The 19,651-nt window shown below is 40.2% G+C and overlaps 1 long non-coding RNA gene and 1 pseudogene across 1 annotated transcript; both read left to right on the forward strand.

Moving 5' to 3' along the window:
- Window positions 1–876: 876 nt before the first annotated feature.
- On the forward strand, window positions 877–2,078 carry LOC147347004 (uncharacterized). Its single transcript, XR_015152767.1, has 3 exons — window positions 877–898; window positions 1,257–1,283; window positions 1,984–2,078. It is a non-coding gene; the product is annotated as an uncharacterized LOC147347004 (long non-coding RNA).
- Window positions 2,079–5,132: 3,054 nt separating this feature from the next.
- Window positions 5,133–19,373, forward strand: LOC147347005 (butyrophilin-like protein 2; annotated as a pseudogene).
- The last annotated feature ends 278 nt before the right edge of the window (window positions 19,374–19,651 follow it).

The following is a 19,651-nucleotide window of genomic DNA, read 5'->3' on the forward strand; positions in this document are numbered from 1 at the left end:
TTCATCAGCTAACTCACTTTTCCTATTCCCTCTTCTCTTTATGTGATGTATTGTTATATTTTGATTGTCCCCATGATGCTAACAGCAACTCCTTCTCAGGACTCTGAAATGAATGAAATTCTAATGAGAATATATTTGAAAAAGCTCTCTTGGTGCTTACTATACCCTTGATCTAATTCTAAGAAAAATTCAAAACCTCTTCTGTGCAGGACCCTGTTGAAAAAATACAATAAATTATTCCTTGCAGAGAGTGCCACTGTTCTCTATCTTGTGATTGAAGACTCAGCAGGCTGGACCAGGAGTGGAGGTTTATGGGGACACAAAAGGGATGGGGATAGGGAGACACAGGGATACAGCATCTTCACTTCGCATTTAAACAGAGCTGATTTCAAATTATTGATCTGTCCATTAACCCACAGAAATTTCTTCATGCTACTGACCCCTTTGATTCTCAGATTTTTCTTTTGTGATCAGTGGAGCACTATTTCACAATTAGTATTCTAGTATTAATTAATTACATAAAGCACTTGGCAAATATTTGTCATTAGAAACATTGAATAAATTGTAGTTTCCATTGCACAGATGATTTATAGCATGACAGCATTGCATGTGATGATTATCATGACTAAAAGGATACCTTCATGGAGGAGATGGATAATTTCCCTCTTGAATTTTAACTGTAAACTTATTTATCTATGTTAACATGTAATATGTTTTCTTATTTTCTTTCTTTTTTGAAACAAGTGTTGGAGAAAACTGAGGGTTTTTTTAAAAACCTTAATGAGCTAATTTAAGTCATCGTATGTCATCCTTCCAAGCAAGTTTAGGTGTTTGTTTCACTGTAATATTAAAATGCTTTTTCACTCTTGTTTTTCAGGAAAATTGCAAAATGAAATTGGTAATTGTATTCTAGTAATCAAATATTTGCAAGACTGTCCTCTGCTGGAGGACAATCTAAAACCCCTTGCTTTCCTTTATTCTTTCCCCTTAACTCCTTATTTCGTGTATCTTTTTCATTCCCCTACTGCCTGTACATATTGCAGCTATCATGCTAGGAATAATTTATCTGCTTGCCTTGATTTAACACTTAAAATCATGTGATTCAACGTTTTATTCATAAAAAGCAATTTCAGAAGAGAGCAATGGCTTGACTAATAATAGTAATAATTAAGATAAACCCTTGTAAAAAGCATGTCTTTTTTTCTTTGTCTTCATATCTTTGAGAATCCCTGTCTTACGTGTACATATCCTTTCAGATGAGAGGAAAGCTCAATTTAAGAATGGTAACTCAGAACTTCATTCACTGGATAGAATTCCACAGATAATCAAATATCTAACCCTTCTTTAAACCTCCTTCCCTAAAGAGTCAGGCATAATATACCCTTGTATATGCTCACCGTAGAAGCATGAATGGAAGAGAGTCTGTAAAAATGAATTAACTCATTTTCTTTCTTAATTGATGATATCTTTTCCTTGAGATGAAAAAAAATGTAATTTTTGATGGATATTTCTAAAGCTTTCCTTCCTTTCTCTCCATCCCTTTACTGCTCCTTTCTTTACTCTTTCCGTCTTTGTCTCACTCTTTTAGTTCTTTATCCTTTCACCTCTGTTCTTCTTGTTTCTCCCTTCCTTCCTCCTCCTCTCATTCCTTCAAGTTTGTCTATTATTCTTTCTTTCTATGTTCATTTCCTAAACTACCTACCTTTCTTTCCATCACTTCTTTATTTTCTATCTTTTTTTTTCTTTTCTTCCTTGTCTTGCTTCTAGCTTGATTTTCCTTCTAACTTTATATATTTTCCCACTCACATACACAGACCCAACCATTTTGAAGTTAAAGGCATGGTCACAGTATTGTGAAGAAGGGAAGGGATGGAGAGGTAAATAAGTCACTGAATACTTAGAGAATGCCAGTGATGAGAGAGGAAAAGCTATGAGAAGGACCAGGAAAGAGGAATAATATTATCTCATTTTGCTCACTTTCAGGCTGGCAGAAGACATCATTGTATCCTGGTAAGTACATGGCCCTGAAGAAGATGATTCTAAGATACAGAATTAAGCTCCTAAAGTCTATGCAATATTGTACTACTAACAGAAAAAAATACAGAACACAACTTCTTGTCCCTAGCAAACATAGTTTCCAGTCCTGTGGCCACTGCTGAGTTTTCCAATATGCTGGGATATTGAGTACAGCACTTTCACAACATCATCTTTTAGGATTTGAAAGAGCTCAACTGGAATTCCATCACCTCCACTAGCTTTGTTCATAGTGATGCTTTCTAAGGCCCACTTGACTTCACATTCCAGGATGTCTGGCTCTAGGTAAGTGATCACACCATCGTGATTATCTGGGTCGTGAAGATCTTTTTTAGAATACTTATCATATCTTCTCCTATGTTCTTCAGAAAAATAAAACAGAAAGTTTAAGGTCAATATCATGAATGTAATACCAAGAAACAAAATTTATTTATTATAAAATTCATACATAAGGTACTCAATGCAAATACAAACACACACACACACACACAGTACATGACAGCTCATTTTATTGGAAGCATTCTCCTGAAGGAGAATGGGAATTAAAAATGAATATCAGCAGTATGTGAACCATGAACTTCCTGATGTTCAAGCTGGGCATGGCAACCCACTCAGTATTCTTGCCTGGAGAATCTCTCTTCCCATGGACAGAGGAGCCTGGTGGGCTACAGTCCATAGAGTCTCAAAGTCAGACAGGAATGAAGCAACTGAACACACACCCACGTTGCATTTTGTATCCTATTTTCCCATTAACCTGTGATTTCTCTTCTTGATATAAGCTAGGCAGGCATTCCTTTTGTGTCAACCAAATGTTAGTGTTGGTATGTTTCAAAGATTTACCAGTTTCAAGCTTCTGAAGTATGAGTGTTCTCCAATAAATACTGTGTTTTGATGTACACTTTCACTATCATTTCGTATTTAAATGCCTTCTTTTCATGCTCCAACAGGAAAGACTTGCTTCACTTAGGAATAAGCTAAAATTGAAATTTTAATAACAGCAGTTCATGTATTCATTTGTTGAAAAACATATGGATAAATCATCCAGGATACAAATTCTGCATTTCTTTTCTTTTTTTTTTTTTAACAACACTGGTTCAAGATGTTAAACAATGTTCATGGCTTCTTAATGCATTTTAGGTGTTAAACAATAATCAGTTTAACCCCACCTATAATTAATAGCCAAAGAATTGGTAGATCTAGCAAACTGAATTTTAACACTAGTATTGTCAACAGAGAATATTTCAAAATGGTAAACTTTAGAACTACGTTTTTAATAATTTTCCTCAATTAAGACAATACTTCTATTTTTATCCCTATTGTCTTTAAGGAAAATACTATAATTTTTTAAAAATGAGCTCTCATCTATAGACCACTGTATGTGTCTGTATGTGTGTTTGTGTGTGTTTGTATGTGCACTGCTAGTTATAATTCTAAATATGTATTTTTCATGAATTTTATTTCTTGATCTTCCATTTGCATGATATTGACCTTAAACTTCCCATTTTATTTTTCTGAAGAACTCCAGAAAAGCAATGATAAGTACTCCAAAAACATTGCTATAGTCCACTTTTACATAAATAATTTCTTGAGGCCTAACCACTCCCAATCACTTAATCCATATGTTTCTTTGTCTTGCCCTTCTCTTAAATGTCTCTCTTATGTCTTCAAATTTTAGTTACTTCCTAAATGTTCTCTGTGGAGCATTTACCTCCTCAGAGAAAGTTTTCTCCATTTAGTATCCCTTCAAAAGCCCATTTCAATTCCTCCTTTTCCCGTTCCACATAATTTCTTTCCCATATATATATTAGTTTTCTCTGTTTTTCAGACACTTGTTATATGCTTACTAAAAAGTTGATGAGATGAAGACTATTAAGTTGAAAGCACAGTATTCCATCCTGTTTATCTCCCAGGACACATCCCTAGTTAAGCACTTCATCATATTCCATTTTCAAGGCATACATTTAGGCATTTATTCTCCCTGTTTATACTCTCTCACCAGTCTCTTTCTGAGCCTCATTGAAGGTTAATATGCATTTTCACAGCTTTATTTGAAAGCTTCCTGGTTTGGACAGCTTTTTCCTAGAGTACTTTTGCCAGTTTTCTCTCTGCTTTCCATAAAGAGTCTAAAGGAACATAAACTTACCAACTGATTTGTAGCAAGTGTGGGTCCTTCTTAGTCTGCCTCAGTGAGTGATGGTACTTTGGCATGGACTTCGCAGGTTTTCTTAGCTTTTACTTGCTGGAACAACATGTTTCTGAGAAGGAGTTAAGAAGTCAAGATGGTAATTTCCTTCCAGCTGAGGGGACGTGACTGATCCTTTTCAAGCAGCAAACTACTACTGTTTCATGCTGTCTTCTAACCCTCAGGCTCATTTTCTGAAAATATTTGACCACTCTTTCAGGTATTGTGGTTTTGTGGCTGGGCTTGTATCACATTTCCTGGAGATATTTTCTATGAAAGGGGATTCCTTGGTGGTTCAGAGATAAAGAATCCACCTGCAATGGAGGAGACGCAGGACACAGGTTCCAATCCCTGGGTTGGGAAGATCCCCTGGAGAAGGAAATGGCAACCCACTCCAGTACTTTTGTCTGGAAAATCCCATGGACAGAGGAGCCCGGCAGGCTACAGTCCATGGGGTCACAAAAGAGTTGGATACAACAACAAACAACAACATTGTATCACTTTAGAACATAAACAGTCATAATACAGAAAACACAATCTCCTGGACCATTTGGTTCATCATCTCCATTTCAGATGAGTGTTGATTTTTCCTCCTGCTCTATAAAATCTTATTGGTGTTAGTTTTGGGGGGAGGCAAAAAGCAATAACTTATTGCCCTTGTGCAAGTTCTTATATTTGGTGTGAAGTTTTTCTTTCCATAAGATTCTTAACACAGCTGATAGACTAAAATCTTAGATACCTTTCACCCTGAGTGTTTCTTTTCCCAAAACTAAATCTAGCATTTTAATCTTGGTAGTTTTAAAATATTTTAACTGTGTGGAAGTATTTTTATGTTGTTGGTTACATTGGGCATGTTGAGTTTGCCCATCTCTACCAATTAGGCTTTTTCTTTTATTCATTTCTATGTGTCTTCAAGATGATACAGAAAGATGATACTGAAAGGTTATTCAAGATCATTTCCTTGGTCATCTTCTTCTGTATCACCATTTCCACTGTTATTTTCTTTACTTTCCAAGGCATCCCCTTGCCCCTGTGTTCTCCTGGTGATAGAGTCCTGCTTATGATGCCTTCTTGCTCTTTCCTTTACATCCAGGAGACTGTAGAGATGAAGGACTTTGCAGGACAGACTGAAAGGGGAGCGGTGAGAAAAAGTAACTGAATGCTCTCTAATTCTGCATGCTCAGAATAGATGGACCTAAGGAGACTTTTTGTAATCAAAGCATCATTGTCTGTTTAGCCCCAAAGATCTTTTCATTTCAATCAGAAATCTACCTTCAGTGCCCCAAATAGCATAAAGTACAACAGTGCAAGTAAGAGGTTGGAAATGATGGATAAAAGCAGAGAAAGAGAGCCAAGCCCATTTCATCATTTGATTGTGGAAGATGTTGATGTTGCTTCCCTGTTATGTCTCCATAACCACTGGAAACCACAGAAACACTTGTGTATTACAGCCACACTTAGGTACAGTTGTATTTTCTCTTGTGTTTATCCAGGGAGCTTCCTGGATACAGCCTGTCTGGTGTGTTTGCCTCCTTCTTCTTTATGCTTCTCAGCATGAAGCAATCAGGTAGGATGCTCTTCTTCCCTTTACCATATATTCCAGTGTCTCAGAGATCCAGTCTGGGTGACAACTTCCAAATTCAAAAGAGCTAGTATAACATTAAGAGTGGGGATCCAGGGGTCAAAGCTCTTGTGTTCCACAAAGACCTCCTTCTCCTCCAGCTGTGTTATGTTTGGGAAGTTACTTGAATACCTTCTGCCTTAGTTTTCTCATCCTTAAGATAAGAATAACAACCTGATGCCGGGAGCTGATGAGAGGCACTCCACTCATGGCAAAGGTCATAGGAAGGAGGCTCGGCATATGCAAAGGTGGGACCGAGCCTCAGGAGTCCCGCTGGATATTCTCGAGCATCTACCCCCAAAAAACCAGAATCTGCCTACTTTATTGCTTTGCACTCTCACCTCTGACTTTACTGGGGGCTGCCCCCCACCACCATCTCACTCTCTCTGACAAAGAGTTAACTTACAGCTCCAATTAATAAAGTTCCTGGGCATTAGGAGTGTTTAAATACAAACCCCTCAGATAGCTCTCTAACTCGCCTGACAAGTTTACCTGGACTCCTACAGCTATGCATACGATTGTTTACAGTCTCCCAGCCTCGAGAGGCATGGGAAGCTTAAGATATTCAAATAGCTTAGAGCCTCTCAGAGAGTTAGAAACTGTCAGAATAAAACTAGTAAAAGATTTCATTGATGAGACAATGCTTGCTGCCAAGTTTCCACATCCCCTGTATTGTATCCTTGAATGTGTATTGATTAATATAGTTGGTATGTAGAAAAAATAAGTAGTGGCTTTGGTGTTAGCAACTTTAGACCCTTAAGGTAATAAATTATTTCCTTTGTTGTAAACCCACTGCACCTCTGCCCTATAGGAATGCAACTTTATCTAACACTTTTGGAGGATGGTGCGAAACCTTAAAATAATTACTCTTAGAGAAAATAAGTCTTACGGTTGACAAACCTTTGTCAAGAGTCATAAAATGTTAATAGGCCTTCTGGCCAGAAGATGGTGTAAATCACCTAAACCATTTGTATACGATAAATTTGCAGGAAAGAAACCCTGGTTTTTGATAAGGATCAAAGACTGCTGACTTTGCATGATTTCACATCCCCTATTATCCTCTATGTGTAACTTAGGGTATAAAAGCCCTGGTTGAAAATAAAGCTACGGGCCTTGCTCACCAAAGCTTGGTCTCCCCATGTCATTCTTTCTTTTCACATTCCGGCTGAAGATTCCATCTGGAGCACTGAGGTCCTCCGCGACCATTTATTTGCCTGGGCTTCTAAGACCCACTCAAGAAGGTGTCTAAGGTGGGGCACCTTCCGCTATTTGAGAGGGCGCCTGCGGCCTCCGTGGTCAGAGCTAACCTGGTGTCACAGGTTATATTGATTTTCCGCATAAACCAAGCTACTCAGCCTCTTTTCTCCACTGAATTTTCCTACTGAGCTATCCTCATTCTATTACTCTTTATATCTTTGGCAAATATTTAAATAGTCACCGACGCTATCTCCCCTTCGAATACCCTGGATCAGCCGGGGCTGGACCTCGGCAACCTAACTGTATTTCATAGGCTCACGTGGGCTTTAAGATTAAATGAGGCTGTACATGAAAAACATTTGAATCAGCACCTGGAACACGGTGAGTCATTCATTCTCCTGCTTCTATTCAGGATAACTCTTGCAGGGCAAGAAAGGGGGCTGCTTCTTACCATAAATTAAACAGTGTAAAAATACATGGAAATAAACTTGAAGGAGAGTTTCAAGAAATGGGCTTGGAAATCTCAGTAGCTGAATTTTCTGGGTTGAAATATTGTAACTTGAAAAGAGATTGTGAAAAGTCAAAGTCAGTGGGTAGCATCAGAACCCCCAGTAAAATGCAGGATGACAAGGTGGAAAAAGAGCATGGCACAGGACATCGGAATCACTTTTCACTTTCATGATTGGAGAAGGAAATGGCAACCCACTCCAGTGTTCTTGCCTGGAGAATCCCAGGGACAGAGGAACCTGTTGGGCTGCTGTCTATGGGGTTGCACAGAGTCGGACACGACTAACGCGACTTAGCAGCAGCAGCAGACAGAGGCTTCCAGGAGCTATATGATGTGGTGAGGCTGCCTTCCTCTCTAGTGATGCACTTTCCTAAGCTGTAAAATTCACCCATATGGCACAACTTGCATTCTAGTGTTATGTTCAGATTTCATCAACACAGAATACCAGCAGATATCCATCTATGTTCCACAGTGAGCACCATCGACTTGATGCTGAACAACAACTCAACAAGATGAAGTTCCTTCTTAGGAGTTTTGGATCTGCACAGAGAAAGTGCAACTGGCCCTGGAATATTTTAGGATGAGACAAAAACATAATATACATGACATGAAATTAGGAAGCATAGGAACATAGAGAATTATGAAACATCTCTTCAGTTTGTAGATAACAAGTCAAACATGACTTAAAATTTTATCGAACTCTTTATACTAATCACTGCCTTTAATTTGCCAAAAATATCCTTGCAAAAGCTACATTTTACATAGCCCTAGTAATTGGAATCTTGCCTGTTTCAGAGAAAAACAAAACAAAACAAATCCAGTTCATTACTTAGGACAAGACAAGAACAATTCTGAAAAGCCGAAAAATCTATTGAATAAATCTATTACCTAAAATTTAGGAAAAGTGATTACAATGTCAGTCACTGAAGTGAAATTGTTATTGTTCAGTCGCTAAGTTGTGTCTGACTCTTTTCATCCTCCTGAGCTGCAACATGCCAGGCTTCCCTGTCCTCCACTATCTCCCTGAGTTTGCTCAAACTCATGTCCATTGAGTCAGTGATACCATCCAACTGTCTCATCCTCTGTGAAATTACTAACTATAAAATAAATCACTGTAAAATATAAAATAAGCCACTAACTAATAAAGTTTTCAATTAGAAAATCAGTTTACACTTTAACTTATTTGAGAATAAAAGCAGTGTAGAGGTGGTAGTTGTTAATCTTAAAGATGAAGAAATTGAGATTGCAAATCAATTTCTCGAGAATAATGGGTTTCTCTCCAAATCACACAGCTGGTAAGTGATTGATTCAGCACTCATACTCAGGTTTTTGAACTACATGCTATTTTCAGTACACAAGATTGTCTCTGTAACCACCAAACATACATACCATAATGCTGGATTTCTTTAAAACATTGTAAATAAAACCTTCCCTCCTCCAGGTGCCTCTGTTTTGATAGAGTAGACATCCCAAAGCAATCGTATTGCTCCTCCAGGTGGCATCTCCCGATTCCTCTGTGTCACTCTTTTGTAGATGACTTTAGAATGACGGGTTCTGTCCATCCTATCCTGGCCATGGTTGGGGAAGATGCCCTCCTCACCTGTCAGCTCCTTCCCAAGAGGACCGCAATACACATGGAGGTGAGGTGGTACCGCTCGGAGCCCAGCACTCCTGTGTTTTTGTATCGGGATGGAGATGAGGTAACGGAGATACAGATGAAGGAGTACAGAGGCCGGGTAGAGTGGATAGAAGATGGCATCAATGAGGGAAGCGTGGCTCTAAAGATTCACAGCCTCTGGCCATCCGATCATGGGCAGTACTGGTGCCGTGTCAAAGATGACAACTACCTTGCAGAAACAAGTCTGCTACTCCAAGTAGCCAGTGAGTATCTGGGGAAAGACACAGGCTCTCAGAAGAGGAAGTATATTAACTTGCATTAAGCTCATTTCCAGTTGAACAATTCTCTTTTAGTCATGGAGGCAATTGCTGATGTCCAGTCTTCTGATTCATTTGGAGGCAAGTGGTTCTGTAGGCATTGTGCTTTTATGGAGATTATGGATACTAGTGTTTAGTGAAATTGGGGCTCACAGACGATTTGGAGACATACCCATTGTGAGTGGCAAGGATCTGCATGATGCTTTTGTGTTAGCAAAGTAGGAAGGGGTTGGAAGAAATAAACTGCACTGTAAGAAAGGATCGCTCTGTGGAAAAACAAATATCTGAAAGTAATCGATCATATGGTTCCCTGGCAGGAGTAACTACATCATGTGCTAAAGAGAAAATTGCTGTTGTCATTTAGTCACTAAGTTGTGTGTGACTCTTTTGTGACCTCGTGGACTGTAGCTTGCCAGGTTCCTCTGCCCATGGGATTTCCCAGACAAGAATACTGGAGTGGGTTGCCATTTCCTTCTCCAGGGGATCTTCCCAGCCTAGGGATTGAACCCACATCTCCTGTATTGGCAGGCAGATTTACCTTTACCACTGAGCCACCAGGGAAGCCCAGAAGAAAAAATTAGGCAAATCCATTTACCTTATCAGGAAAATTGTTCTAAGGAGAATTTAACCTCTCTAGCTGATGCTGCTCTCTTCTTTGCTCCCCTACGAGGTTGATCTCCAACACCTTCTTTTTCTCAATACCTATGTGTGATTATTACTGTTATTAAGTTCAAGTTGACTCAAGATGGATGAAAAGAATCCACAAACTTCTGAGATATGGAGTTGGGAGGGCCCGTACCAAGGCATTTCACTTTCAGGGACATCTGAAAAGAAACCATGCATTTCTAAGGCTCTGGGTGAAGAAAATCGGTCTCTGTTCTCAGCAAGTGGTAGAGACAAAATTGTCGTCTATGGAAAATACAATCTCCTTTGTTTGGGTTTGAGAGTTGTGTTGAATAGAGAAAGAACTTCATGATTATACAAAACTCGGATTCTCAAAAACATTTCCCATGGAATGGAATACTTAGATACAGAAAGTCCCCATGAGACTTCCCATTTTGCATACCCCAGGTTATCTGTTTTCTTCCCCAAGTCACAACCACCAACAAAAGGAATGGGAAGAATATTCTCTCTGGAGAAAAGATCTCACTTTACAGTAAATATTCTATTTAAATTGGAGTCAAGATATCATCCAACATGTCCAAGTGCCTGATACAATAGTATTATGAAAAAGGCCAAGTCTGTGGCACAAGGGAGTTCATGAATAAATTGTAACAAATCTTAGTTTGCAGTGCTAGAGACAGAAGCAAAATGTCATTATGTAACTCTTATTTTCCTGTCTGAGTCTGAATGAAAATACTGCTCATATGCTAGAATTTAAAGATCCAGACTAAGGTATAAAGTGTATGTGAGTTCCAGTTTGAATGGGAGGAGGACTTTGGGCCACCTTTTGCTCCCCAGAGCCTTGAAGTTCTGCTCTCTCCCTATGAGCAAGGTCACTGGACTCCCAGCTCTGTGATTTGTGCCTCCATGGGCTCCGGGACTCAGGGCTGTGTCTTTCTACCGCAGGTCTGGGGTCTGACCCTTACATCCACATGGACGGATCTGTGGAAAGTGGACTCCAGCTTGTGTGCACTGCAAAGGGCTGGTTCCCGGAACCTCAGTTTTCCTGGCAAGACATCAAGGGAGAAAAGTCCTGACTTTCTCTGATTATAACTTCCAAGATGAAGATGGCTTGTTCTATGTAGAAAGCACTCTTGTGGTCAGGGATGCCTCTACAGAAGCTGTGTCCTGCTTCATCCACAACCCCTCACTTGCCGAGAAGAAGGGCTCAGACGTCTCCATCCCAGGTCAGTGCTCTACATCTAGGATCAAGATGCTCCCATTAGTAGGAAAGGTTGAAGGGACTGTTCTGTAGCACCTACTATTTTTTAATCAAGAAGAATATCTAATATTTAGTAATATGCATTGTGTGTGTGTGTGTGTTAGTTGCTCAGTCATGTCTGACTCTTTACAACCCCATGGACTGTAGCCCTCCAAGCTCCTCTGTCCATGGAATTCTCCAGACAAGAATACTGGAGTGGGTTGCCATTTTCCTTCTTCAGGAGATCTTCCTGACCCCGAGTCTCCTGCATTGCAGGTGGATTCTTTACCATCTGAGCCACGAGAGAAGCACCAATATGCATTAAAAACTATAAAACATTTATGGCTGGAGATATACATACACTATATAGCTATATTGTTAATGGCATTCCATTTATTTTTGGATTCTGCCTTTGCTTCTTTATTACTTTTCTTTTCTCACAAGTATGTGTTACATTGTGAAGGAAATACAACTATTCATTCAACTGAAATGTTTTCTCCTGCTGTATTTTTGCCAGTTACATCTAGGAACTTATCATCTGAAGATAATCAGAGATGGAGACAACTATTTACACAGTAATGCATCTTTATTATAGCCTCATTTATAAATAGCAGCAAAAATAGCAGCCAGAAACCTGATACAACAGTGGAGCGTTAAGTGTCTTATGTTACTATACATTATAGCATTGATGAAAAACAGTATTTAAAAGATTATTGGCTTTAAATAACTTAAAATTGCACTAAGACTTTTGGGACACCCTCTACATTTAGATATAAAGATGTAAGTACATAGCTATTTACATAAATGGTTATAGGGGAAAAGTTAAATGTTATATGTTGCTGTTAAAAGGAGTCTATGTATATGTATTATAATTGCAAAGCATATATTAATATACCTCTCAGTTTGTGATTATGGGTGATAATTGTCTTTGTCCACATATTATAAAGGTATAAAAATACACTTTTCATATATATGGAATGGAGAGGGAGTATCTAGGGGAAGGCACAAGACAGCTAGTGTGAGTTTCTAGTGTGAATAAGCAGTGCCATCGTGATAACTGGCCTCACCCACCAGCTGCACCCTCTCACCCTGCTATGATTTCTGCACCTGCTCTTTGTCCCAAGGGGCCTGCATTTATTAAAAAGAATATTATTGTTTCAATAAAATAGTTAAATATGTTAAATATAAGCAGAAACAAGCAGAATCATGGGGTGGTAGAATTGAGAACATTTTTGTTATGCAGAGAAAGGGAAAAATAGCTGGACCACCAGGCGAAAAAAAAATGTCATTATTTTTCTACATTTTATTTCTTTCTTATGAATCAACTGTTTCGAGAAAATGTATACCTTGCATTTTGGGGGAGGGGGAGGGAATATTCTCTCTACTTTCTTTTAGAACAAATTCCTTGATATGTTATTCTCATTCTTTTTCCAGAAAAACTCCAAACAGAGCTGGGTAAACAGAGATGGTTGGTGTGCATGAGTGTACACGAGCCTCTGCCCTCCTTCCACCCTTGAGGAAGGCGATGCTCCCTGGACAAAGCACACACAGCGAAGGCGACACCTCGTGACCCAGATGAGAAACTGGGGCATGATCTTCCCAAGTCTCACCTTAGTACTGGAGGGACCAGCAAAGCGCAGTCTCACGCAGGCACCTTCACACTGCATAACCTGCCACCTTCCGTGTCAGTGGGGACCCCCGTGAGCCCCAGACGGATGCCTAAAATGGGTGTAGACGGAAGCTCTGCCCCACTGGGCGGGAGGAGGGGGAGTGTGTAGGGGACGGCACGGGACCGCTGGTGTGAGTTTCTGGCGTGAGTAAGCAGTGCTGTCGTGATACTGGAGGTCCTCACCCCTCCACGCCTGCACCCTCTGGCCCTGCTGTGGTTTCTGCACCTGCTCTTCACCCCAGGGGGCCTGACCTCATCACTGTTGGGAGGAAGCTGTGACTTTCCTGGATGCAGCCTGGGACCCTGTGCTCCAGGTGGTCATTTTCCTCTTTTTCTTTACTTACTAGTTGGACTGCAAGTATTATTTTATGGTCCCTAAGATAAGTGGTTTAAACAATAACCAACGGATTTTTAAGCCTCTTTCAGTTTCTCCTTTGATGCCTTGTATCTTCCCCCCCTTTCCTCCTTTCTGTGACCTCTTCTCTGAACCCATAAAAACATCTGCTACCTACCTGCTACCTACCATTTTCTCCTTCCATCGATACTCTGCTCTCCTTTAAGTCATCAGCTATAGGAATATGTGTGAAGGTGTGTGTGAGTGCCTGTGTGCACGTTACATTAGTTTAAGCACACTTTTCAGCCCATACAGGAGTTTTCAAGGAAAATTAAGGTGGAGAGCACACCCTCGTCTCTGCCAGAGTCTGGTGTGATACTTTGGACCCCTTTGGGCCATAAAGATAAAGAGAAGGGCCTTGGAACAGTCAAAGGTAACTCTGTAGACTGAGGAGATAAGATAACTCTGTAGACTGTGCCCCGATAAGCCTTACCCTCCAACTGAAATCCCTTCCCTCCTGGGGCGGACAGAAAGCTTGACTGGCAGAGCTTGTCAGTTACAGCTCAGAAAACCCAGCCAGTGTTGGGCAGGCTGGCCTACATGTCTGTCCCTTAGGAAGATCCTCTCATTTCTCTGAGTTATTTGAATCAAAATGACATGCTCCTTGGAGACCCAGCACACAAAGTACAGTCTGATGTCCTGTTGTTTCTAAGTGGTGCATGCCTTCTGGGACCAAAGGTAAATAAGATGAAAAGACCAGAACTTCCCTTGGCTCTGCCCTCAGGAGCCTTGAGGATGAGCTGGTAATAGAGAGGAGATCAGGGAGTTCAAAGATGCCACTGTGTTATTAGAGCTTGTGACTTAGAGCTCAGAGGCTGCTGGCAAACCAAGATTTCTATAGATGTCCTGAAACTGAAATCCTAGCTCCTACTCTGGCAAATGTTATTCGTTATAAAAATGATAACTAATTTTTTGAAATGATAATCACATGCCCAGCATGAGTTTTGGGAATTATTTTTCTTTTCTTCCAATAATTTAAAAGGTGAATAGATTTATCATCATTTTACAGTTGGGAAATAATCAATTTTAGCTCTTAATTATCAATCTCTGGTAGGGCAATCTAGTTTGAGACTTGATATGTACCACAGCTCATGGATAGGAGAAAAGAAAAAAAAAAAACCTCATATAGATAACAGAGAGGAGGAAATAGTCTGCTTTATTACCCTAAGACACATGGATGGAGAAATAGCAGCAAACTCTTAGCTCTTTTTTATCCTGACTCCTACATCTGTGTTTAGATTTTAACAGGTACATATAAAGTAGAAATAATATGTTTTAGGTAAAATTGCAAAACAAAGCAAACAACATGCTGGAAATAACTGGGAGATAAATTTTATCAAGAATAGAACAGAATAATCTGAAAATTAGAATTATGTTTCTAGAGAAGTACCTAGAAGATTACCTATGAAATACATAATGAGGACATTTTGCCTTTGATCATTTATTCCTCAAGCAAACAAGTGACACATTTATGCCTGGATTTCTATTATAAATTATCTTTTTGTTGTTTAGTTGCTAAGTAGTGTCCAACTCTTTGAAGCCCCATGGACTGTGGCCCACCAGGCTCCTCTGTCCATGGGATTTTTCAGGCAAGAATACTGGGCAAGATTCTAGGCAAAATAACATTATAAGATCATTATAACATTTTTCAAGATCACCCAAGAACACTGACTAGTGTGTGTTTAGAGGCTCACATATGTGGGACCTTGGGGCACTGAAATATGATGACTGGATCTGACTTATAAGGTATTATAAAACAAGCTAGAGGTGTTTCTTCATACTTCATTACTAAAAAGCCACCTCATTTTCATTTCGTTGCCATTATCAAGGTCTATAATGGGATTGGCTCCAATAACCTCAGATCTTGAATCTCTTGCCTCACTCACACTGCATTGCTATCATTGTAATCCTTTATATATGGATTACTTTTTTTGAAAGTGAAAGTTGCTCAGTCACATCCGACTCTTTGTAACCTCATGGACTATACAGTCCATGGAATTCTCTAGGCCAGAATACTGGAGTGGGTAGCCATTCTCTTCTTCAATGGATCTTCCCAACCCAGGGATCAAACCCAGGTCTTGCAAATTGCAGGTGAATTCTTTACCAGCTGAGCCACAAGGGATGTCCAAGAATACTGGAGTGGGTAGCCTATTCCTTCTCCAGGGGATCTTCCTAACCCAGGAATTGAACTGGGGTCTCCTCCACTGCAGGAGGATTCTTTACCAACTGAGCTATCAGGGAAGGCTTAACTCCAGGCAAACCTTTTTATTTTGATAGTGACATATATGTCTTGTAGTATAAGAAACTGAGACATACACAGATTAAGAAGTAGTTTAAGGTCATGCAAATTTGAAATGATAAAATGTTAATTTGATTTTAATTGCAAAATTATTTTCTTATGCGTCTATACACTGAATGAGATTATAGGAAAGGGCTGCAGGTGTGGGTTTAATTAGTGATAATCTTCAGATGGAACCATGGGATGGTTCTACCTTGCACAGGCAACCTCTATCCTGATTCCACCAAATCTCCACCTCTGTAAAGAATAACTTTGAACCTCAGGCCCCTCCTGAGATGCCCCGGGTCCTAAACACTACTTGTGATGTTCTTGTGCATGACACTCTTTGCTCCAGTTTGAATCTTGCATTGTGTTTTGTCTGCTGTATTTAACAGCTTCCTTAAAAGTGATTGGACCTTCCCAGCCCATCCTTGTTAGAGTGGGAGAAGACATACAGTTAACCTGCTCCCTGGCCCCAAAGACTGATGCACAGAGCATGGAGGTGCAGTGGGTCCCATCCCACTGTCATCCTGGGGGACATGACTGTCATCCTGTTATGCTGTTTACGTCTATACGGATGGGGCCCGTGTGGCTGGAGAGCAGATGGCAGAGTATCGGGGGAGGACTGCGCTGCTGAGTGATGCTATCAGTGAGGGGAGGCTGACCCTGCAGATAAATGATGCCAGGACTTCAGATGATGGGAAGTACTGGTGCCTTTTTGAAAAAGATGGGGTTTACCAAGAGGCCGATTTGGATCTGAAGATCATAGGTAAGGATTCTAGACAGATGTTCTGAATTCAATGTCTGTTCCTACTGCTTTTAACTTGCTGGATCCTGGAAAATTTCTCTAGCACCTGAAATTTTCTTAATGTCCATTCACTCATCAAATGTACAGTAAATTCTCCCACATGCTGGAGCTATCATAGATACATAACGTCCACAAACTCAAATGGACCAGACCCAATTCTTTGTGTGTAGAATTTGTATCCTTCCCAGGATCTCCATAAAGTGGCCATACCTCTAGTGAAATGCGAGATTCTTACTCCGTAACGACACAGGACTCATTATTTCAGTGTGTTACTAAAATATTGGGAAAGATGTAGTTATTAGGAAATAAGGTAATTTGAAGGTTAAACTGTTGGGTTGGCCAAAAGTTCACTCAAGTTTTTCCATCATGTATTAACAGAAAAACAGAAAAAATAAACATTTTGGCCAACCCAACAAATCTACCATATAGGAAAAAAATAAAAATGTCGACAGTATTGGCAGGGACGGAGGAGGGACAAGATCACCCCCTGCATCATGATTTCCCTCTGTCTATGTTTGTGGGTGAAAACTGATTTTTCTAAGGTTGGCAACTGCCATTGAGGACATTGCCTAACTCACAGATAATCTGTTTCTCCCATGGGTGGTGTATACAAATTAATAAATATGTTTAGAAAACTTCCATGGGAGCACAAGTTAACAAGTTTAATGAACTTCATAATTTTCTGCCATTGGAAACATGTATTTATAAGATTTTGTTCTTTGAGAATATTCTCTTATCCATTTTTCTGGCCATGTTGATTCATGACCTTATCAGAGTTAATTTTTGGGGTATAGAAGAATAAAAATTGGATTCAAAATTTATTACATCCTTTAATCTTTCCCAGAATGATTTTAGGAATACAAAACATAAAAATATGCAAACAAAAGGAAACAAAGGCTCCAGCTAGTCTCATTCCTAAGTGGTGTATAAACTTTGCTTACCCCTGTAAGCTTCGCTTTCTGCTCCAAGCCTCTGAACCCCTCTCTCCCCTTGCAGTGAAATCACTGACTATGTAACCACTTGCAGAGGCTCTCAGTTGCCTTCCTTGATCTTTATTCCCAGGTCTGGGTTCTTCCCCTCAAATCTCCATGGAGGGACCAAAGGATGGAAAAGTAAAGCTAAAGTGCACTTCAGAAGGCTGGTTCCCACAGCCCCAAGTGCAATGAAGGGACACGGAAGGAAACACAATACCATCATTTTCCCAGGACCTGACTCAAGGCAGCCAGGGGCTATTTCAAGTGGAGGCATTTCTACTGATCACAAACAGCTCTGTTGTAAATGTGACCTGCTCCATCAGCAGCCTCCCTTCTCGGCGAGGAGAAAAAACCAACTTTTTATGCTTCAGGTTAGTGATTCCGTGTGCTCCTCTCAGCTTTGTGAATTAAATATGAAGACCAACCGAGACTTACTCATTTTACTGCTTTTCTGTTTTTTTTTTTTTTCCTTTTCTGATGAAGTCTATTGCTATCTCTTGCAAAGCTGGTCTTCAAGACGTCTATAGATTCTACTCTTTTGAGCTTCTCCCTGAAATCCCCCTCTAAAGCCATAAGGTTATATGGTTATATCATCAGCTACTAAATTCCAAGAATTGACTCTATCATCACTGTATCTTTTCAATGCAAAAACATTGACATCCCTTCCCCCTGCCCCTCATGACAGGTTTTCTTCCAGATTAGAAATTAATTTTCCATAGCACCATTTTCATGGCTGCAGATTCGGTGAATTTATCTTTTTGCCACTCTTGCTGTTCCAGTGTTTGTGGTGATGATAGAGTTGGAAAAGAGAAAGGGGAGAAATGTGTGTGTTTCTGAGAGGGGCTAATGGGAAAGCTAGCATGAACCTCTAGTCTCTCCTCAGCTTGTGCAGAGCAAGGAGCAACTGACCAACTTTCTTCTGGACAGGGCCAATTCTCATCCTTCTCTGCAGCCTAGGAGCCGCTCAGATGAGAAGAACAATCCTGAAATTCTCCCAATTAATGTGGTTCTGGGGCTTCCATTTCAGAGTCCAGGATGATTTATTCATGGAACATACTGCTGATTTGGGGATTGCTTCTTCTTCTTCTTGTTGGAGTTGTAGGCTTGATCTGGAGGAAAAGCTGCAGAAAAAGTGAGTTAAGAGAACAGAAACAGCGTGGAACAGTCTTTGCGGTGGGAACCTTTTCAGCAGACACTGAAGCAGAAAGGCATCCAGTGGATATTCAGTAATTAATGAAACATGAGAGTCCACAGGTTACACATGTGTAATTGAGGATCAGTGTTGAATGAGATCAATTTACAGTAATAACAGAAGCAAAAGGAATAAAAGATAATAATTTAATCTCCCAGTGCACATTCCCAGGTGATCTAGTGGAGGAAGAGGAAGAAAAAAAATGGCATAGACATCCTTGCTCTGAAGCTGAGACTTAACTGGATTCTGTCAGCATGAACTGATTTCACTGAGATCATTAAAATACGGTGATTTACTTATCAGTTTTCCTTGCTCTGAAGGAAGGGCTTCTCATATACTGGTGATTTTGTGAGCCCTAGAAAGTTCTTCCACTTTAAATTTCTTAAGTCGTCGTACATTTTTCCCCGGTTTGGATGTTAATATCATGAAATTAATATTTTAAAATATTTCTATGTTGGTTATTATCAGAATGGATTTTCTTTCCTTGCAGTGAATGAGACATTGGATTCAAAAACAGCTCACCCAGAACGAATCCTTTCTGAGGGAAACAAGCTTGTGGCCTATAGACAGTCACGCAGCCAGATGTCCCGCAACAATTTGACGGCCTCCTTCGCAAGCTGGGATGGGAGGGGCTCGTCTCAGGAGGGTGGTACTGAGAGGCGGAGGTTAGGGATAGGACAGGATAGGCCTTGAGTGTTGCCAAGGACAGCGTCCTGAAGAAGTTGTGTCTATTATCTGAGAATGAGTTGGGATAAGGGGTTGCTATGGAAATGAGTACTGGGCCATTTCGTCTCCTCTAGGCCTCCACTGCCTGAAGATGTCTCTAGGGTGTTAGACTCTCCCTTGACTACACCTCTGGAGGCCTCTCCTTTGATAACTTGAACAAGTGCCCTATTTATGGTGTGTGAGTGCTCAGTTGTAAATTTTAGCACTGTGCCACCTAGGAAGCCTTATCTATACTTTCCCTCAATATTCTTATCTGAAATTCTGCACCC

The sequence above is a fragment of the Bos grunniens genome, chromosome 23, assembly GCF_055505025.1.
Source record: "Bos grunniens cultivar Pamir isolate PY7600 chromosome 23, Bosgru_T2T1.0, whole genome shotgun sequence".
In the NCBI taxonomy this organism is placed as follows: Eukaryota; Metazoa; Chordata; class Mammalia; order Artiodactyla; family Bovidae; genus Bos; species Bos grunniens.